Here is a 23847-nt window from a genome sequence, read left to right on the forward strand (position 1 = left end):
TCACAACCACCAAATATCCCCTATTATGTATGCCGAGACTGAGACACAGCAAAAGGACTGACACAGAAAGCAAGTCACCGTGCGCACAATACACATTGATACTTATTAATCAGCCACAGACAAGGTACATAACATATATCTGTTTGTACACGACACAGTTATTACAAGTATAATATATAGAATAAAATGACATAATTATGCAGTATGATTATTATATAAAGTGCATTATGATCTTACCATCTGCACAGTCTGCATAGCATTTTACATATGTTCTCTCACACATCCCACTGACCTCAGGTCAACACTGCTGTGACTGGGTCAAACAAGCCACCAAGAGCCTATGCAATCTGACTGGACCAATAGGCAATACGTAGCACTTATCCTCCTGTATAAAATTCCGATTTCCCCATACACTGTAAGCTTGCGAGCAGGGCCCTCCTACCTCGTTTGTGTCGGTTATTCCCCAGTCTCGTTATAGTATTTTTTTTTAGTACACAATGGTAAAGCACAACGGAATACGTTGGTGCTTTTTAAATAAATGTTCAAAAATAAATAACAAATATTTTAAGAGTCGCAATGAAGAGAAGCTTGAAGATTATACACTGCTAGCACTCTTCTTGTCCCAGGTTATTATATAAATGACGGGTTGCAGTCCTTTTAACTCAAATCATTTTAAATTGCTTTCAATGCATGCTTTGTATAGTCAGAGGGTGGAGAGGTCGGAAAAGGACAACAATACGTCTTCCTCTTCATCCATTTAACCTCATAAGGAGCGTACACACTAGACGATATGCTCCCTGAGCGATATCGTCTAGTGTGTCCCCGGCAGGGTGTGCTCAATGTCGTTCATGACATTGAGCACACCCGCTGAACGATATCATTAACGATATCGTTCAGCGCCGGGCTCTCTCCCCCATTCCCCAACATGCAGCAACCTGACGATATCGTCAGGTTGGCCAACATGTTTACCCGATGAACGATAATGACGAACGACCTGCAGGAACGCGCATCGTCGTTATCGTTCATCGTTTTGGTGTTAAAAATGGACGATAAAGTGGACGACTGAACGATAACGATATCGTTCAGTGGTCCATTTTAATCGCCCCGTGTGTACGCACCAATACTCTACTCTCTAGTAAGATTTAAGATCAACCAATGTCGTAAGAGCCTTCTTTGTATAACAGAAAGTACAGAGATAAGGCCATTGCTACTGATCTGTCCCTATTGGCTTACCATGCCTCCGGAACAAGGGACACCGCCAAAGATGCAAAGAAATGGCTCCAGCTTACAAACATCCTGTTTCAACTTTGTTAGATCTCAGCAGAGATGAGCGGCTTTTACAATGCAGTGCAGGGTTCGTAAAGTACCTAGAGAGGACAATCATTACAGATAAAGAGACTGATGCTCAGTTGGACATACGTTTACATGTGTTTGCACTGTGCATGCAAAACCGAGCACACGCAAGGATGGGCAATACACTAATGACTGAAGAAGTGGTTCTGGGCTAGAACAGGGCGGTTAGGGCATGAGGTCGGTTCAGCCATTCTAACAGAACTGCAGACTACGCATACCTGGCTGTAAGTGTAAATACACTTGTTTCCAGGCATATCCTTGGCATCTAGTATAGGTTTAAATGTGCACTGATGATGCTGAATAGTAGCAAATCAGGAGTAAACATAACGATGAGTGCAAAGCAATATGCCTACAACTCTGTATCACGCTCACTCTAATGCTGGCCATACACTAGCACAATGCAGTACGATGCGATTCATCATACATTTTCCCTTGAACTCCCCGGCAGCTCGCTGGCAGTCCCGGCTACACGATTTGGTGCTTTTTCACACAAGTTCTGCATACGATTACGATAAATATGGGCTGTACATCTGATTATACGATACAACAGAACAGTGGTGTGAGCTCGCATCAGATCGTATCCTACCTAAATACTACACGATTTCGACACAATTCATCGTACGACGAGTCTAAAATCGGGCTATCGGCCCGAAATCGCGCTAGTGTATGGCCAGCATAAGAACCCTCTAAATTGAATAGTGCAGCAATAACCTTGTTACAGCAGAAGCTACTCAGTCCTACAGCTAGGCTATAACAGCGTGCGTTGTCACACAGAACCCTAGTAGGTAAGTTCTTGGTGGTGTATTTCAGCTACAAAACACCAATGACCAAAGCAGAACCTTCGCTAGCAAACCCAAACACCAAAGCAGAGGCTGACCACGAGGACTGTGTATGGCGGATTAAAGGTCCCAGACTAGAGGGGCCAAATTGCACAGCAACCTGCCCTCATAAGAATATAACATATTAACAGTGGTCATGACTTTTTGTACTGTAAGAGATGAACGTGATGTATAAATGGTGCAAGCAATAGATTTACATAGTGTACACATTACACAAAGAAATTGATTACCATAAAATGCAAATAATAAAAAAAAAGATTATCATCTTTATCCTCACCGAGTTAGAGATGTTCTCTAGAATCAAGGGGACGTACCTGATAACACAGCCATCTACTAAAACTGTAATAAATGCCATGCTTTTACAGACACTAACAAAAACAGTCGTGTCCCACAGAGCTTGCAATCAAACCACCTGACAATGATTATCTACTATAGTAAAGATTTCTCCTAAACGAAACGAGCATCTCTGTTATTTCTTTATTACAACATAAACTCCGCCGAGATTAAAGCTAGATTTAAGAGTCGCATTTCCACGGTCGGACTGAAAGGAAGTGCATTTCCCGGGACGAGGATCTAATTTGATTGTAAAATTTTGCTGACATAATTTAAGGTCGCTGTAATGTTGGGGTGGATAGCTATTTATTCAGGCAAATTCCATTCCCTTTAGAGAATATTTCTCACTTGGCCGGGATGAAGAAAATTGATTTTGTTTTTATGGGTTCAAACTTATGTATTCCGTCGATGGGCCTCAAACCTGCCTAAGAGATACAATCACACATTTTTAATTCGGGAGAGGTCCTTCAACACAACTAACAATATGAGTATGACCCACCTCTGGCTATAGTATACATCACGTACCCATGTGTATAGTGCACGTTACACTAAGTGAGGATAACAGCATATAAATGCCAAAACACATCTACGTGTGCTAATTTCAATTGCCTTGCAATATTCTAAACCAGTGGTTCTCAAACTCGGTCCTCAAGACACCCACACAGTTAACATTTTCCAGGTCACCCAGCAGGTGCAGTCACTATTCACTGACACATTTTAAAAGATCCACAGGTGGAGATAATTATTTCACTTGTGATTCTGTTAGGAGATATGGAAAACATGCACTGTTTGGGGTAGGGTTGCATAAAATTGGATTTAAAAAAAAAATCTAACGGATTTATTTGATTTAAATAGGATTTTTTATTAAATTTTTTTTTTAAATAAACGTTTAAAAACGTAAAACGCTTACTTGAAATTTTTTTTTATAAAAAATCCTATTTAAATCCCACAAAATCGGATTTAAATCAAATAAATCCGTTTTTGATTTATTTATTTTTTTAAAAATCCAAATTTTATGCAACCCTGGTTTGGGGTCCTGAGGACCGAGTTTGAGAACCTGTGTTCTAAACGATCACTAATAAGCACTAAACTATCACTAATAAGCAGTGACAGATTATAACTAGGGGCTGCAGCCCCAAAGTAAAACCTGCCACCCACAGGGACTGCCTAGCAGTGGCAGTGCCTTCCCATTGGAAGTACTCCCTGCTAATTACAGCCAGGCTTGCCTACCCTCCCGATTTTCGGGTGCCACTCCCAGCCCCGCGGAAAGGCAGGCAAGCCTCCCTGAAGCCTCCGACCCTCCCGTCCTCCCCCCTGAAAAGATTAGAAACACCCGCAGCGGGGGAGCCGGTGACGCGATTCGCGCTGAATCGCGTCATCGCGGCCCCGTCCCCTGCTTCACACTGCCAAAAATAACGGCATTGTGAAGAGGGGCGGAGCCACGATGATGCGATCGTGCAGCTCCGCCCCCGGCTCCATCCTCAAAGCGCCACCAACTGGCTGGCCCGCCCCCGGCTCCGCCCCCAATGACCGCCCCCGCCTCCCCCCGCTGTTAGCCAACAATCAGCTCCCTCCCGGAAGGCTGGAGCCTGATTGTCGGCAAGTATGATTACAGCTGGACAGGCAGTCCCAGTGGGAGGTGTTTTTTCCCCCTGGGAATGGCAGTCCAGACTACTATAGAAGAGAGCACTTCACATGAGAAGCCACTCCCCAGCAACCCGTGCAGTCCCTAGAAGCTGACCAGTTTGCTAATTTGTGCGCATGCTTGGGAATGCGATCCTGCGCATGTTGACAATTACAGACCCCCAGCCAGACAGGTAAGGAGCCGTTGCAGCTAATAGCCACTGCCAGTAAGTTTTTAAAATCATAAGCTATGTGTCTGACATATTATGAACAGGTCAGTAATATATATCCCACCGGTCATACCTCATATTTACATTACATTCTCCTATTACACTGAAATACACAATTGCCCCACATAATCAGGGAGAGCCCTCCTAAACTGGTCACACACACATCAATAAATTCAAGTGTTATATTGTTTTTAAGAGTTTCTTTTGGTAACATGTTGAAATATTTACATAAATGTAATATATAAATAAATATATTTTGTTTATTAGCTAGGAAAAATAAAAGGCAAACACAGTGGTTTTTTTTTTCCATAGCACGGTAATCCCAGAGATATTCTGTGAGGTACTTGTGTAATATGACCAAATAAAGGGAATACACAATTGTGTTTTTTTAATCAAGCTTACTGATTTATAGGGGCATAAACAGAATTTGTTTTACATACTTTGTTTGCTTTTAATTGCCCGTAGTGTACAATGTATTTATTTATTCAAATTGAACTTTGTAAGACTCAAATAGGTCTCCCATATTATATATACATATATACAGTGCCTTGCAAAAGTATTCACCCCCTTTGCATTTTTCATGTTTTGTTGCCTCACAACCTGGAATTAGAATGGATTGTGTGAAGGTGTGCATCATTTCATTCGCAGAACATGCCTTCAACTGTGAAGTTGTGTTTTTTTTTATATTGTGAATCAAACAACATTCAGAACAACATAACAGAAAACTTCAGCGTGCATAACTATTCACCTCCCTAAAGTCAGTACTTTGTTGAGCCACCTTTTGCGGCAATTACAGCTGCAAGTCACTTTTATAAGTCTCTATGAGCTTGCCAGATCTTGCCCCTGGGATTTTTGCCCATTTCTCAAGGCAAAACTGCTCCAAGCTCCTTCATGTTGGATGGTTTCCGCTTGTGAACAGCAATCTTCAAGTCTGACCACAGATTCTCAATTGGATTGAGATCTGGGCTTTGACTAGGCCATTCCAACACATTTAAATGTTTCCCCTTAAACCACTTGAGTGTTACTTTAGCAGTATGCTTCGGGTCATTGTCCTGCTGGAAGGTGAACCTCCGTCCCAGTCTCAAATCACAGGCAGACTGAAACAGGTTTTGCTCAAGAACATCCCTGTATTTAGCACCATCCATCTTTCCCTCGACTCGAATCAGTTTCCCAGTCCCTGCTGCTGAAAACCATCCCCACAGCATGATGCTGCCACCACCATGTGTCACTGTGGGGATGGTGTTCTTGGGGTGATGGGATGTGTTGGGTTTGCGCCAGACATAGCCTTTTCCTTGGTGGCCGAAAAGTTACATTTTAGTTTCATCTGACCAGAGCACCTTCCTCCATACATTTGGGCAGTCGCCCACATGCCTTTTGACAAACTCAAATCGTATCTTCTTATTTTTATCACTAAGTAATGGCTTTTTTCTGGCCACTCTTCCATAAAGCCCAGCTCTATGGAGTGTACGGCTTATTGTGGTCACATGCACAGATACACCAGTCTCTGATGTGGAACTCTGCAGCTCCTTCAGGGTTACCTGTGGTCTCTGTGCTGCCTCTCTGATTAATGCCCTCCTTGCCCGGTCTGTGAGTTTTGGTGGGCGGCCCTCTCTTGGCAGGTTTGTTGTGATACCATGTTCTTTCCATTTGATGATGATGTATTTGATGGTGCTCCGGGGGATCATCAAAGATTTGGATGTTATTTTTTATAACCCAACCCAGAATTGTACTTCTCAACAACTTTGTCCCTGACTTGCTTGGAGAGCTCCTTGGTCTTCATGGTGTGATGCCTCTTGCTTAGTGGTGTTGCAGCCTCTGGGGCCTTTCAGAAAAGGTGTGTTTATACTGACAGATTTATTTATTTATTAACAGTTTCTTATATAGCGCAGCATATTCCGTTGCGCTTTACAATTGGAAACATTTATAGAACAAAACAGGGTAATAACAGACAGACATAGAGGTAAGAGGGCCCTGCTTGGAAGCTTACAATCTATAGGGAAATAGGCATTGATACAAAATCATGTGACACTCAGATTTCACACAGGTGGACTTCATTTCACTAATTATGTGACTTCTGAAGGTAATTGATTGCACCAGAACTTTTGAGGGGCTTCATAGCAAAGGGGGTGATTATATATGCACATGCCAATTTTCTGAATTTTATTTCCAAAGATTCTTTTTTATATATATTTTTCTCATTTCACTTCACCAAATGAGACTATTTTGTGCAGATCCATCACATAATATTCAAATTAAAAAAATAAATAAATGACAGGTTGCAATGAAACAAAAAAGGTAAGAAGCCAAAGGGGGGGTGAATACTTTTGCAAGGCACTTTATATATATATATATATATATATATATACATATATATATATATTCTATTCAACTGGATCTGTTAACTACTACAGCATTTACTATCAGGTGAACAAGTATCAACCTAATTGAAATGCTTAGCATGTGATCGCTGATATCGGCAGGGTATCCAAATTTGCAAAAGGGCGCCCCCCCATCCCTCCTCTATCGCCATTAGAATGTTTAAAAATTAAAAATGACAATGATAAGTAGCCAGGTGGACATTTCATACTGGTCAGCCGCAGTTACTCTCTCCAGTACATGCCGGATTAGTGTTCGCCCAAACTGGCCTCTTGTAAACAATGCGGATAGGGGTAGAGGTCCGTATTTTACACAGAGGGTTGGACAAATATATAATTTGCTACACAGTGGAAATTACAATAATGGATTTTAAGTAGCAGAATTTACATATAATAAATACACAATAATCTACAATATAGGCATATTTTGAAATATCAATGGGAGGTAAAGTAATTTTCCCCATTGCTATTCTTTTGTTAATAATGTAATGTTTACATCAGGTAGAACCATCAGAACTATAACACCCATTTACTTATTAAAACCAAAGAGGATTATTAAAGTATGGTGAAAAAAATAAAATAGTAACCGCATAGTGCAGTGGTTCCCAAACTTTTTTGAATCACGGCGCCCTAGAGTATCAACATTATTTTCACGGCACCCCTAAGACAAAAGTTTGTTACTGAGAAATTCAGAAAAAAAAGTAGTAAAGTGAAATAAATTGTCAGCACTTATCGGGGATTTTTTCTTCACCACGGCACAGGCAGTGAAAAAAAAAAAAAGCTGATAACTAAATGGTTAACGGGTGCCGCGACCGTGTTAACGCCCGAATCCGTGAACTTTTCGCGGATTCTGTGTGATAAAGTCCGTTAATGCGTCAATTTGATGGGTGTTAACAAAGGTATTGGGTGAAAAAGGGAGCCTAATTTAATAGCTTTCGCCAATAAAGCCTGAGGCTAACTCCCCTTTTCACCCCTGTTAAGTTATCAGGGCTAATTGAATTCCCTCCTATAAATAAAGTTTAAAAATGTCAAAATACTTAGGGGTCTATTTACTAAGCTGTGTTGGGGGATCAAGTGAACGGTGATAAGGTACCAGCCAATTAGCTCCTATCATTTTTCAAACACAGCCTGTGAGATGGCAGTTAGGAGCTGACTGGCTGGTACCTTATTACCATTCACTTTATCTCCAAACAGCGCTGTAAATAGACCCCTCTAGGAGCACAGATCTATATATTCACAACTGTCTGAGACTACAAAATATATGGACCCCAGAACTGTGTACTCCAGACTAACCTCGGGGAATTATAGAAGCAGGGTTATGTTCTTGCTTTGCTTCTCTTAATCTTTTTCACAATTTTTTTTTAATTATTTTTAATCTATATTGACTTTTAGTAGTCAGAAGTCATCAATGACTTGTAACATATTACTCCATAGATCCTCATTCATGTTTTACAATTACTAACAATTTGCGAGGGCGGGTCCAAACCAGGTCTGCCCATCGTTAGTAGATCTGCGTGTTACAAAATACTTGCTTGAATAAGATTAATTATGTTTTACTCTTACTGTTCATCAATCACTATATAAAAGTCATAGCAACATATATGCTTTTAGTTTTAACATTTCAAAAATGTAAATGGTCCTTCCAGCTGTATAATCTATTGTGTTCTAAAACTCTTTTCTAGTTATACATCAATCAAGACAAAGCATGAATCTGCACTATATTTGTATACCAGTGCATAAATAAAAACTTACTACAAGAAATCTTCAACAACAACAAAAAAAAAGTTTTTATTTATACAGAGATGTAAACATTTGGCATCACCCATATTACCCACCATTGAGCGCCAATCCCTCCCTGTTAAATTTAAGTGGAAAATAAAACTGTAAAGAAAAACGAAACTTTTATCTCAGAATATATTTTAAACTTTTAAAGTTGCCATTTTTTTTTTTTCAATTTAATTATGTGTCAAATTAAAAATAAAGATGAATTTGGATTAAAGGGGCGCTTTGTGCTGGCTTTTAAGAGTTTTTCGCTAACCAGAGATTTGAATACGAAATTGAGGTATGCATATCCTAAATTCAGCTGGCAGCGAGCAAAGGACCTGTCAGATTAAAATCTGAATGAATGAGATAACCAGCTTATCTTCATAAGAAAAGGCTCTCAGGGCAAAGTATTCAAGGCAAGTGTTTATGTTTGTTTTAACCTGGGGACTGCACAGTACAATATTTCAGATGGCTGCTTTCTCATTAGCCTTTGCAAGGAAACAGTGTGTCTATTTGCACTGGGAACAAAAGGGAATTTCAGGAGAAATGTCAGCTTGGGTGAGCAGAGCAGGGTTAGCACAAAATGAACAAGAGGGGCCGGCCAGTCACCCCTCACCTCTCATGGGCTGCGCAGCCTGCAGCTGCAGGGTGAGCACACACTGGGAGTGGGGACAGAGAGAGGCAGCTCCAGATTTATGTGTCCTGCACGTGAGCTGGGGAACGCAGACAGATCAGCTGTATTTGTACAGTGGGAAGGGAGGCGGCGCTGGCAGGTGCCTGTCACCGGAGAGGGAGCCCGGGTGTTAGGCAGCGTGAGTGATTAACAATCTACATTACAATAATTAGCATCTTTAGAACAGTGGATTTGGATGGTGTTTAGATCACCCAACAAAGGCCTTGTGTAAACGGCTCCTTTTACCAAGGATAGGAAGGGTTGAGACGGGTTTAACTCATTTGTTGCCAGGAGACTTTCCGATGAAGGGGTCGGCGTCACCGGACGTCAAAAAGAGAATCATTGGTTTCAAATGTTTTTATGTATTTTGGGCAAAATGAAAAAAAAAAAAAAACAACGGTGGCTATTTTCTTGTTGCAGAGACTTAAGTTACGATATGAACGATAACGATATCATTCAACGATATATCGTTCATATCTGTCATTTTCTCATTCAGTGAACGACCAACGATGCACGTTCCCGCATGAACGATAACGATATCCATGATCGTCCGTACTTGCAGGCCAATCTGGACAATATCGTCAACTTTGCCTGTTCAGAGATGCGGCAGGATGACTCACTGAAAGATATCTTTGAAAGATCTTTGAACGATCTCTGATCGATTTCTATAACAGATATCTTTCAAGTCGTTGGTGGTACAGATCGTACGTACCGTGTGTATGCACCTTTAGCGATATATATTTACTATTATGGCGATTTTGCTCAATTTTTTTTTTTTTAAGCTGGCTTTTGCAAAAACAAGATTTACTAAAGGCAAAACCGACTGAAAAATTGTCCGAAAAAACCCGTCATTTGACTAAATTTAAATATCGGACCAACATCGATACTTTTAAGGGGCCTACCCATTAGCAGATGTATTTCTGAGCGATGAAAGACATAAGATATCCCTTGAAAATTCCGGTGGCTGTGCTGAACGATATCTGTCATGTACATGACAGATTTTGGCAAACGACGAACGATATCGCATGACATCATTCAGGGAGTGCATTTTTTTCTCTACAGCGCTCTGTAGCTGCTGCTAATATCTTTCGTCGTTCGGCGTTTACCGCATATAAACTACACGATATTGTATAATATCGTACAGCTATATGCAATAATTGACCAACATGTTGGAGAGATGATAGATGCGATTTATTGGCGGCGGGAGTGCACATCTGTCATCGTTCAGGCCCTATCCATTAGCAGATATAATGAACGACTGAACGATATATCGTTCATTTTATCTGCTAATGGATATGCCCCTTTACATAGACGACTATAGAATCACTAGATTTACTAACGGTCGGTTTTAAAAACGACCAAAAAAAACGCCGCAAATACAACAGCAAACCTGACCAAACAATTCACCTGTCTGTGGCAGACGAGTTTGGGAGAAGCAGTCTGCACAGAATTCTTAAGGTTAAAAGTAATGAAAGAGTTAAACAGTTTATAAAATCTGCCCTGGATCTTTCAGCATGTCCTCATCATAGAAAATCAGGGGGAAAAACCTGGCGTGGGTTCCCCCTGATATTTCATTAACCAGCACCAGGCTGAACCAGCCAGGGGGCTTACACTGTAGCAGATATAGTATGGAGACACACAGCGTGGGGTTCCCCTGCCATAACGTAAAAACCAGCGCCAAACTGGTCAGCCCAGGGCTGGAAATCCTTGGAAAGTTAGGATCCTAAAAATAAAATGAGGTTCCCCCTCCCAAGGATCTTTCAGCCCAGGTCGGACCAGTTTGGAGCTGGTTTTACATTATGGTATGGTACCCCTGGTGGTGGCAGGTGCAGGGTTGATTGTGATAAAAAAAAAAAAGATAATAGTGTTTTTTACAGTGGAAATACAGGTCCCAGCAAGCCTGCCCCGGCACGCCGGAATTTGTGGAAAGAAAATCAACCTTTAGTAAATTTACCCCTTAGGGCAATGAGAAAAGGATTAGTACAATGAAATAACGGCCCATATCAAAGGATTATCAGTAGTTGTATGTTCAGTTCTCATTTTCACATTTGGTAGAATAAGAAACGTAAGAGCCCCTGTTAACTATGTATTTAAAAGGCACCAAACAAGGATCCATTTTAGAAAAGGCACAGAACACTGGATCATTCTAGAAAAGGCACAGAACACGGAATCATTCTAGCAAAGGTACAGAATCATTCTAGCAAAGGTACAGAATCATTCTAGCAAAGGTACAGAATCATTTTAGCAAAGGCACAGAACACTGGTTCATTCTAGCAAAGGCACAGAACACGGAATCATTCTAGCAAAGGCACAGAACACGGAATCATTCTAGCAAAGGCACATAACATGGAATCATTCTAGCAAAGGCACAGAACACGGAATCATTCTAGCAAAGGCACAGAACACGGAATCATTTTAGCAAAGGCACAGAACACGGAATCATTCTAGCAAAGGCACAGAACACGGGATCATTCTAGCAAAGGCACAGAACACGGAATCATTCTAGCTAAGGCACAGAACACGGAATCATTCTAGCAAAGGCACAGAACACTGAATCATTTTAGCAAAGGCACAGAACACGGAATCATTTTAGCAAAGGCACAGAACACGGAATCATTTTAGCAAAGGCACAGAACACAGAATCATTTTAGCAAAGGCACAGAACACGGAATCATTCTAGCAAAGGCACATAACACGGAATCATTCTAGCAAAGGCACAGAACACGGAATCATTTTAGCAAAGGCACAGAACACGGAATCATTCTAGCAAAGGCACATAACACGGAATCATTCTAGCAAAGGCACAGAACACGGAATCATTCTAGCAAAGGCACAGAACACGGAATCATTTTAGCAAAGGCACAGAACACGGAATCATTTTAGCAAAGGCACAGAACACGGAATCATTTTAGCAAAGGCACAGAACACGGAATCATTTTAGCAAAGGCACAGAACACAGAATCATTTTAGCAAAGGCACAGAACACGGAATCATTCTAGCAAAGGCACATAACACGGAATCATTCTAGCAAAGGCACAGAACACGGAAACATTCTAGCAAAGGCACAGAACACGGAATCACTCTAGCAAAGGCACAGAACACGGAATCATTCTAGCAAAGGCACAGAACACGGAATCATTCTAGCAAAGGCACAGAACACGGAATCATTCTAACAAAGGCACAGAACATGGGATCATTCTAAAAGGGTACTGAGCTCATGATTATTCTATTAACCTTCATGTGTATAGTGCCATCATATCACACAGCAAGTCTGCAGAGAATGGTTAATAACACAGGTCTGTGATGAAAAAGCTTTTTAAACTAATTTGTGTGACACTTATAGATTTTTGGCTTCTGAACACGGAAATGACTCCGATTTTGCATATCACATCACGTTTTTCTGCAAAACATGTATTTATGAATCAGTAATTTTTTTCATATTCTTTAAAGTAATAAATGTATTCTGCCTACATTTATTATAAAACATTGTCAAATGAATTCAGTAGGTTGTATAGAACGTTGCAATTCAGTTCTCGTCATAAAACTTCCCCCCCGCCCAGTGCCAGATTAAGGTCCACATGGTCCTGGAGCTGAAATTTACAAAGGGCCTAAACCCCCATACTGTCTATAGGAACAGACACACAACAACTACAAAGTGAGCTGGCGAAGGTGGAATCAAATACAACAGATGCAACAGTTTTGCCCTGTGCCGGCTCATTTTAACCCCTGCCTACCAACACATACTGTACACGCACACATACATACACACACAGTGCACACCACTCATACAGTACAAGTGATTTCAAAATTTTTAGGCAATGTCAAGGATCTAAACTACAAAGAAATTGTCAGGGAAATGCTTAATAATTATAGAAACCTAGGCTGCAATATGAGTTTAAAGGTACATTTTTTGAATTCCCATATTGAGCATTTCCCGAATAATCTCGAAGACTACAGTGAAGAACAGGGTGAACGGTTCCACCAAGATGTTAAAGATGTAGAAAGAAGATACCAGAGTCGTTGGGACGTCAGCATGATGGCTGACTACTGCTGGATGATACACAGATACGACATAGAAAAAGCTTATAAAATCGACAAAACGAAGTCTGAAGACAAAAAAAACAAGATATTAATGATTTTTTTCAATAATTATGGTTTTGTTTCTATTATTGTTTGATTTTATTGTTATTTTATTATGTAATTAAGACAAAACACAGTATTTCATCTACACTTCTTCGTATTTCACAGCTTGTTTTTTCTTAAAAATGTATGTAACCCCCTTATAGGTAAATGTGATGTAGTAATTTTTTTTTTAATATACTATTTCTTGATGTACACAGAAGAATAATTAAGAATATAAAAGTATTAAAAAAGCTTTCAATACCTTAATTTTCGCAGACCTGTGTTATTCATTACAGGCCTCTCCCCTGTGGAGCTTATCAGGATTAGTTTGGACTGTGTGAGGAATCCAGAGAACCCAGAAGAACCAATGCAAACTCGGGAGAACATACAAATTCCATGCAGATAGTGTCTTGGTTGGTATAAGATCCATGACCCTGGTGCTGTCATGTCACAATTATGACCCATGACCCACCGGGGTGTCAGATATTACAGCATGTGCTTTCCAAAATATCCCTCATGTCCGAAAATAATCTGAAATCAGAAAGATCAACAATGTTAATAAAGGCATCCGGAAGATGTTTGATATGTTTATCTCTCTCATCTAAATACCATATTCATAAATAGGGTTCTTATTAACGCTACCTCTGTAAGGGGGTGAATTCAGTTGTTTTCTGTGTCGCTATAATTAATGGACGCCCGATGGAGAAATGCAATTGTTCTGGGCATCCATTAATTAACGCACTTGTCACGCCCAAATAGGCTGGGTTTAGCAGCGTAAAACGGCTAAACTTGTCTAAAGTCCTCGTTAGTTAGGCGCAAAATACTATCACTTTTCTGCTCACCACCTCAATAGGGTGTGACCAGAAATGTTTTCAAACGCGCCATTAGCACCCGAACGAAGCAGCAGTATCACTGTGCAGAAAACAACTGACTTCCCTAATAAATGTTCTTATATATACAGTCAAGAGTAATTCTCTGCACAATACCAATATTGTTATTACTATAGACAGCCCCAAAGCACGTCCACATGACAATGTATTCTGCTGGCATCAATAAAACACCCACCTTGGGAAGCTATTGGTGCTTGATGTTTTAAATTCTCAGTGACTCCAAGAAAAAGAAAAAGTTTTGGGGGTACACTTATTCCAATGAAATCCAGAGGGTTTCCCATGGATACTACGCTACACACACAGAACAAAAGATCGTAAACATCATTAATTGACCCATCATAACATGTTAGGTGGAAGTCCACATTTCGCTTTGGGAAGAGCACTGCGGCTGAGATAGGAATCTACAAGGTGGTACGGTATAAACGTCCCAGCAGAGTACTGCCTAATATAACTTTACCCTTCCTTTCCTCATATAAACAACAGAGAGTTGTTTTTGCTGTTAAGGTGGTTACACATTATAGCGATATATCTGCAGATGATGGTCGTTCACACACACTGGGCCTGATTCAGAGCTGAACGCTCTGACCAGAGTGCTCGCTATGAATTAGGGCCCTCCTACCTTTTTTTTGGAGCGTCCTCATGGATGCTCGCATAGCTGTGGGTTACCACCCACAGCTATAGCAAGCGTCCATGATGATGGGTAGGGTCATCATGGTAGGGTCTCGCTGCCGCAAGCCCTGGAGTGATTTTAGCTCTATCAGAGCCAAAATCACTCCCACTAGTGATGTCAGTGGGGCCGGCTTGAGACGGTAGGCGTTCCCATGAGAACGCCTCCGTCTGGCAGGCACGCCCACCAAAGGGGGCATGCTGTCAATCAACATCGACAGCACGCCCCCTTTGGTGCGAGACCCGGAGCGATGGAGAGCCAGTCGTTCGCCGGGTCTCGCGTATGCGCACGACGGTGCTCCCTCCGTCGTGCGCATGCGCAGTGGGGGAACATCGACCCGCTCATGAGCGGGTCTAAATGACCCCCACTGAACAACCATCATCTGCATGCTGCAGCGCGTCGGGCCGGACTGGGGGCGTGGCCTAATGGCGGAAGGCGCGGCCACCCACCCTTCGAGAGAAAAAAAGATAATTTGCGGCGCTGTGCGCTGGGGAGGGGGGCGCTGTGTGTCCCTCAGCCCGGCGCACGGCCAGCTTTCCCTCTTTGGCATAGGAGACTGCTACGGCTGCTGCTTTAGCAGCCTCGGACAGTCTCCCAGTGCAGCCCAGCACACAGCAGCGTGTGCTGGGCTGTCGTGACCTAAGAGGGATGGGGAGCGGTGCCGGACCCAGGTAATTTGTACCCGCTCCCCTCCCCTCTCGGCGCCCCTGTGTATGGCCGATTGCCTGATCGCCCGTAAACACTTGCCGATTGACAGATATGTCTGCAGACATATCTGTCCACCGGTTGTGCAGCACAGCCAATGCGATATGTCTGTGAACGACGTTGTTCAGACATATTGTCTGTACACACTGGCCGACGGGGGCACGATATATTGGCCGATCAATTGATCGGCCAATATATCGGCCAGTGTGTACCCAGCATTAGAGAGGTTTTAGCAGTTTCATTGATGCTTTGTAAACAGTAAAAACCATGGATGTACCAGTGTACATGTCATGTCTGGCGTAAACAGGGCACATGTGCTACTGACCCTGGCCTGCATGCATCTTGCACATGAGCGTAAATACGCTACTCTTTATTACAGCTTATTCAACGTCTGCCCAATTTACGACCAGGTCTTTTACATATACAATACTACCAAGGTATTGCAAGTCTCATGTCCATTGTACAGACTATACTCTATAAACATGACAGGAGATCACATAATTATAAGGCTGCGTGTATGACAGAGTTTAGAGATTTCTTCAGTGTTTTTTCAATATGTCCCTAAAACAAATTCTCAGATGAGTCAGCAGGAAAGGAGTTGTACCCTTTTATCTCTGATGTTCGGCTTGGACATTCACAGCGTTTTGGGCTATTTCTGAGGCATACAATAGATAGGAGGCTTTAGGTATGAAGCAGGGCTGTCGAGAGCTGAGAAGGGCCCGGGTACTGATGGGGGGGTGCAAAGTCCCCCTCAGAAGCTGAGCTAGGCCTCAGCCATACTGGAGGACGGAATCATCCTTTCATCTCTTGCCCGATCCCGCTAACTGCACTAAAGCCGCCGGTGGACGTATTGCCCAGCACAGTCTCCGAGGACGCTAGGAAGGACTTGCTACACATCTGTGCTTACATCAACGGGCTCTCCCTCCCCGCTACAACAAGAGCTGGATTGCTCAATTCCGTGAGCGGGACTCCGGGCTCTCAAGCCCCGCTACAACAAGCGCTGGATTGCTCAATTCCGTGAGCGGGACTCCAGAGACAGACGGAGGGGATGAAAACTGTGAGTCTCTAATTACTTGTTTTAACAAGTCTGTCTGTTAACATTGGAACCTTAGATCTTTACGGAGGAACTGTACACCTATTGCCATTTGCTGCTAATAGAGAGACTTTCTCACTCATACTCACAGTTTTAATCCATTTATACTTCAGTCCAGATACAATGGAAAATATTTATATCAATTCCGCTGATGGGGCCATGACACCCTGCTCATTTTTTTACTCATGAGCACTTGAACATTTTTTCAGGGGATATCCCTGGTTTAGCAGATTGGTTGTATTTTTAACTTTTTTATTTATTTTTATTTTTTTAATACCTTCCTGAGATGTCTATATAATTTTATTTTAGATGTTATGTTATTTGGTAACTTTTCTTTTTTCTGTTTATTACATTAATTATATTTATGAGACACTTCTGTTTAATGTGAATTTCCTATGCGCAGGTCTTATAATTCCTTCTGTTGTATACAATAGATAGGAGGCTGTAGGTATGAAGACATGCAGGGCTGTCGAGAGCTGACAAGGGCCCGGGTACTGATGGGGGGCGCAAAGTCCTCCACAGTAACCGACCAAGGCCTCAGCCAGGACCCTCCAAAAAGCCGGAAACCAAGTAAACAGCGTCTTCCCCCCCCCCCCCCCGTACCTACCCATACCGGTGCCCCTGATGTGTTCTCTGTGAGCCATCTGTGAAGGAATATGAAAGAAGATGAGTTTCTGAAAGGTGGGTGACACCCTGGTGACATTTCGCTGACTTGTTACCGTAGCTACTTCCTGCTTCCTTACATGCCCATTAGAAGTTTTATATCTTTGGGCCTTCCCCGAATATGGATGTGCTTGACAAAAAAGTTCCTAAGTAACTACAGGGAGCGGACCTGTACTTTGCTATACACAGGAATACTGAGGTGTTTCTGGTGCTGAAATGAGTGTTTGGCTGTTGCTATGTTTAAGAGGAATATTTATACACATTACTCGGACAACAACTTCAATAAGGGAACTAAAAAAACTCCTTTCCTTGCAGATCAGGCTTCAGCAACCCATTATCACATCTCTTATGGATAGAGCTACAGTTCACAACATGCTCTGCCAGCCTGCATGATTGGGATGTGTAGAACCACAACAGCTAAAGAGCCACAACAGCTAAAGAGCCACATGTTGTGAAAGTCTGTAAATGAAGGCAAGGTCTTCAACCAGGGGGAGATCCAGACAAGATCAGGTCGCTCAGCATCTCAGATCAGACCACTGCTGTCACAGTGGGGCCGGTTAGTGCAATTGAAATAACAGTACGGTTAGCGTAGTGAATTCCTGACCAAGGCACTGTGTGGAGCTTGTATGTTTTCTCCATGTTTGTGTGGGTTACCTCCGGATGCTCTGGAAACATACTGGTAGGTTGATTGGCTTGTAACAAAAAATAACCCCATTGTGTATATGTGTCAGTGTGAATACAGAGTGACTGTTGTGAATTGCTGAAACATCCTCTGTAAAGCGCTGCAGACTATGGGCCCGATCCATCACGGATCATAACGCCGATTACGCACACAATCGGCCGATTGTTGCGTACTGCGCATTCGTATGAATCACAGTGCACGTGTCCTCGCAAAACTTATCGCAGGGTGATTGACATGAAGTGAGCGTTTGGGGGTGGTCGGCGAAACGCACGTGTGCCACTGCGTTTGAACGCCGTTACAGGGGTGTGCGATGAGTTTAGCAATTTTTGAGTAAAGTCAGACCTTGTGTAAGTGTGCATGAGGCTCCGATGGTACTCGAGGTTACCGATGGTTTCGCAGACTTGCAAGGTATGACGGACGTGTGTAAGGTAAAGTGGGAGTCCTTATGTTAGGCCGCGACAGCAATCATTAGCATATTTTCGCAGTGGGACTGCGTGCGTAATGGCAATAGCGATCCGTAATTAATCCGGCCCTATGTCTGCGCTATATAAACACCCCAATAAATAAATAAATATGACAAAGTCAGGACTTTTAATGGTCAGCATCATACTGATCCAATCAGCTGTGACCTTATTAATGTTGGGCAATGTGGTCATTTTTGGGCAGCACAAAACTGCATTTACAATCGTCACATAAGGAAGCGCCATCTCGCAGACTGACGTTTAGGGGGGTGATTTAATTGTTTACGCCAGCGGCTGTTACTAATAGACGCATGACTGAACAAAGCAATTGTTGCTCCATTCGGGTGCAAAAGCCGCGGGTGGACAAATTTCTGCTCGCACCCTCCTGAAGTGGCGAGTAGAAATGTATAAAAAGTCCTGGTTTTTGGGCCCAAATTGCGTTTTAAGCAGATAAACCCGGTCTATATGGGCATTACATGAGCAAAAAAGCATGGGCGCCCAAAAACAATTGAATATCACCCGCAGAAAGCCTGTGACTAGACGGGAGATTAGATGCGATAAAACAATTGAATCGCACCCTTAGACCAGTGGTCGGGGAACAGGGGTAAATTACCCCACATTGGGTAAAAATGAAATTCCTGGGGGTAATGGACGGACAACCGGGCAAGCATATGAATCATTCTATGCATGCCCGGCTGTCCGTCCATTACCCCCGGCTGTGCCACAGGGAGGCTCTAAGCCGTTTGCCCGCTGAGATGTTATTACCAGCAGGCGCCCGGCTCTTTCCCTGCAGCGCTGCGTTACCCGGAGGCTGGAGTTCTCTTCTGAACTCCAGCTTCCGCCTCTCTCCATGCGCACTATTAAGGTGAGTGGTACAAGCGGCACTACACGGGCATTATATGGGGGCATATACTACAGGGGCATTATATGGGGGCACTACTACAGGGGCAATATGTGAGGGCACTACAATATGATTTCCTTCCTTTCAAATCAAGGGGGTAACGTTGGCGTAGCTAAATATATATTGGGGTAAAAGGTAAAAAAGTTCCCTGACCCCTGCCTTAGACAGTTCACAAGTGACTCCATATTGCCTGTGAATGCTACAGTGTATCTAACAAGTAAAAGCAGCTAAATCACTGCTGTCTACACAACTTCAACTTAAGCATATTTATCTTAAGTAGAGTGGAGATAGCAATAAAAAAAGAAAAGCACGTTTACAACCTATAAAGTCTCTTACACCAGTTCTGTACACAATGAAGGAAAGTGTATCAGGTAATAAACTCTTCTTTAAAATGCTTCCATTACATATATGGCCCTGATGCATGAACCCATGCATCGTCCTGTGTTGCCCCTGCATTGCATGCATGGATTCCCAAGCTGAATGCATCTTTGCGGTGCCACCGTCACTCTCTGTACGGTCAGTATGGATACTTGCCATCATCATCAAGGTGTAGGTGCATTAGCTGATGCTTGGTGCAAATTATACACCTGGAAACAGATATACTTATGATTGCATACAGGGGCAGAATTATGGAAGACAATGAAGGCGCCTGCCGCCGGGCACCAGCACTGAAGGGGCACCTCCTCCATCACCCACAATATATTCACCCCACTTAGGGCTGTAAATATGGGGGATAGGGGGGCACTAAACGATAACTTGCCTCCTGGCATCTGGGATGAACTTACGCCACTGATAGCATCGCAGTACCATCAACACACCCTCTCTGATCTTTGCCTATGTAAAAGCCCCGTTACAGCCCCCTTCAGCCACAAGTACAGATGCGCTTGAAATACGCACAGCTCTGCAATCCCGATACTTGCATAGGTATGGGTTCCAGACCATGCATGGTGCGGAAACACGCATGATATGCTCCGTACGCAGGTGCACATGCCACTCTGCGTCAGTAACCTGTAAAACTAGTTACATGCAAAACCAGGCAAAAACAAAGGTCAGTGAGGTAGAGTGCATCAAGGTCTGCCGAGACCACACGGCACGTGACACGCTTAGCCCAGTACAGCAGCAAAGGATCCCTGGGAAGTATTTTAAAGTGTTACCAACTATAATATAAATCAGAGTGAAGTTAAGAAAAGCGACACGTTTGTGATTAAAGACTAGAAAATAAGATTACTTTACTTGCTGAAAGTGTTTTGTGCATTTGTCTCTTGGACTAATCAATGTTTGTATCTTAAATTTGGCAGCAAGAAATAATTGGGAGAACTTGCAGCCTGCACCCAGGGAGCCATTAGGGTCTGGGGACATCATGAAACAGAATTAATGAGAAATAAATGGTCAGCAAATGACATTCCCTGGGCATTTTTGTTCGGTGTGAATGGGAGAGACTGGCTGTCATTTCTTTCAAGTAAAAACAAAGAGCCGGTCGTTTAAACTGTGTTAAAGGGTGTAATTACACAGCATTATCTCAGGTAAGGCCCGTGCGGTGTCTGGGCCACAGGAATGCCAGAGCCTGTGTCAGAAAAGGGAGATGACGTGAGCAGGAGCCGGGTGGGATCAGGTCAGACCGGCCTTAGGCCCGGCCATGGGTCAGTATGTCCAAAGAAATCTAAACTCACAGGTCAGAAGGACAAGTGGGAACATCCCAGAATTCCTTGCCTCTTTGGTATTTGGGAAAATACCCACAAAATTCAGGGGACAAGCAGATATCAGATTTTTGTAACTCAACACTAGGAGGCACATGTAATCAACCACAAGCTAGGTTGCACAACTTTTTACCACATTATTACTCAAATATAAGTTAATGAGGGGTTCCATGGAAGAAATTACGTCTTTTAAGTTGTACCTCCAGAGTAAGTGATAACTAATAAAAAGTCCTTAATGTAAAAATGTCATGATATAGTGCAGCACCTCCAGCACACCCCTCCCAATGAATAATAATGTACTTAGAGGTGTTTAAATAGTAAAGTATGACCAAAAAAAAAAGACATGTAATTTTTTTGTTTCATAAAAAGCTGAAAACTGGGTTTAATCATGTGGCACATGTATGTTGAGGTGTTGTGCTTATGGGTAACTGGCTTTTGAACTTGTAGATGGGATAGTGGTCCCACCAGGCAGTTTTAGCAGGCGCCTCGCTAAAACAGCCTGCACTGTGCCTTCCCCATCCATGGGTTTCAGTGTCCTGTGGGTGGGAAAAGTTGCGATAACTGATCTCTGCTGGGTGAATAGATGCGGTGTTCATCTATTCACCGTGAAGGGAAATCTTGGAGGAAGCCCAGCACCTCCTAGTCACAAGGACACGCCCCTCCCCGGTTAGCCACGCAACCTTCCAGGAGCGATGTTGGCACCTACAGCGCCCTGCCCTGGCTGCACTCTAGCGGGAACACTAAGGGCTCTATTTACTACAATCCGTATTAAAATGCAGATTGTAGTGTGATATTAATGACTGAATTTGTATTGCGAATTCAGGCAATATCACATGGAATTATTAAAAATCCCTTGCAAGGACAGAGCTTGCGATAAAGCTCTGTCCCTGTGAATCCCCTCCGCAGCCTTATGTTTTTTTCGGAAAAAATACAGTGAAAAGCTGCAGCGCATGCGCTGACCGGACACCCCTACCCATGTGATTGCGCCCCTCCCCCCCTTAGTTTCACTTACCTCTAGTGATCAGTGCTCTGGCGATATCCCCCGTGGGTCCGGTCAGCTGGTCTCCCATCCTGCACTGACCGGGTCAGAGTGAAGGATGGGAGACCAGCTGACCGAAGCCATGGAGGACATCGCCGGAGCACCGATCACCGGCCCTGGACTCAGGTAAGTTGAGGGGGTTTTTTTTAGCAATGATCAGCTTGTGGTCTGGATAACGTCACCTCCAGGTGGCATTATTATCACAGGGATTCCCCTTGTATTTTTCACAATATATTTTTAGTAAATTTCAGGCAGATCGCATTTCCCGTTACAATCATGGGAAATGCGATCCAATTATTAAAAATATGTGATAATTAGGGCTTGGAGTAGAATTTTACAATTTCTACTCCAATTGCCCTTTAGTACATATAGGCGATCCTAAAATAATGTGAAAATGGTGTGAAAACACCTTTTTTCACATTTTAGTAAAAAAAAGTTAAGAAATAGAGCCCTAAGGGAGTTACAAGTTTTTTCCCCAATATTTTGCTAACTTGTATGTAAACACTTCAAAACCACAAACGGGACATTTAAATGTACCCAAAAATATGCTAAACACTTATCTGCTGATATACACTTGCTGTCTATCATTCTTCCTTCATTAGTACAAGTTGTATAAGTCAGTCCTGTGACACCATATAACTGCCTCCTATATTTTGCTGATGGCCACTAACAGCCTCCTACATGTCCTGTTTATATTCCACGTCAGAATGTTTTTCCCCGCACTTTCATGAACTTCACACACTTCAGAATTAATGCACAACATCTGGGCGATGGGCACTATTTTCCAATGGTCATTGATTTGCAGCGATATGTGCAGAAGAAGGCACTAAGTGACCCTGCCCTGGGGAGTTGAGTGGTTAAAACAATGGACGCAGATTCCCTTCTGCAAATATCCAATAAGTTTTCCCAAAGTATCTCCCCAATTCGGCACCCTGCCTCTTTGTACAGACCAGCCTGGTGTATTTACAAGGGAAGGTACTGATTTGTGGCAGGGGTATTACAGCATGGCACATCTGGCTGTTTCATTTGTATATCGCTGGCTCCATTAAGTAGGAATCAATGCCCTGGAGATAAGCGAGGTATAGATAAGCACAACAAGGTAACAAGCCCTCATGTCATGACTGCAGCAGAAAGGAATTAGTCTACTCCGCAGCACTCTGAACAGAGGAGGTTCAGCTTCTGCTGTGATGCAGTCAATATATTTTAGTACAGGCTTCGCTTTAATCCATGTCCCTGATAAACACCTTATCAAACTACAAACGTGATAAGAAAAGTATGTTTCTTTATGTATTTTCACTCTCATTAATGGGCTCATCATGATTAAGGACATGCTAGATACACACCTCACTCAGTCCGCTATCACATAGGCAGAAAACGCTCCCACTTGCTAGGCATTCTGGGTAGCGGCAATGCAAATGAACGCTCTATGCTAGCTAATTCAGAGTCAATCACCCTTGTTGCTTTGTTTGGCAAATGACTCCAGCTTAATTAGTTTAGCAGATAATAGGACACAGCGTGACCCTCCACATCGGAATGGATTTACGATAGTTGGGGGAAAAAAAAAAATGGCACTATCCATACTCTGCAATAAGCAGAAATGTTGTTATTAGTTGGGAGTAAGATTATAAATTAACATTTATATACTGCTTAAAATTAGGTATTTTAATTTAGAGTGTGTGATAATTCGCGATGTACGAGGTATGTCTATAAAATAACGAGACTGTGATTCCACCTAGT

General features: G+C 42.7%; 1 long non-coding RNA gene across 1 annotated transcript in view; it reads right to left on the reverse strand.

Moving 5' to 3' along the window:
• Positions 1-23847, reverse strand: part of LOC148516577 (uncharacterized) — a 313398-nt gene that overhangs the window by 268334 nt on the left and 21217 nt on the right. Inside the window, exon 2 of the long non-coding RNA XR_015879405.1 lies at positions 13575-13843. This is a non-coding gene — a long non-coding RNA (uncharacterized LOC148516577). The remainder of the gene's footprint in view (positions 1-13574; positions 13844-23847) is intronic.

This window comes from Taudactylus pleione, unplaced genomic scaffold (genome assembly GCF_031769625.1).
Source record: "Taudactylus pleione unplaced genomic scaffold, aTauple2 ptg000247l, whole genome shotgun sequence".
Classification (NCBI taxonomy): Eukaryota; Metazoa; Chordata; class Amphibia; order Anura; family Myobatrachidae; genus Taudactylus; species Taudactylus pleione.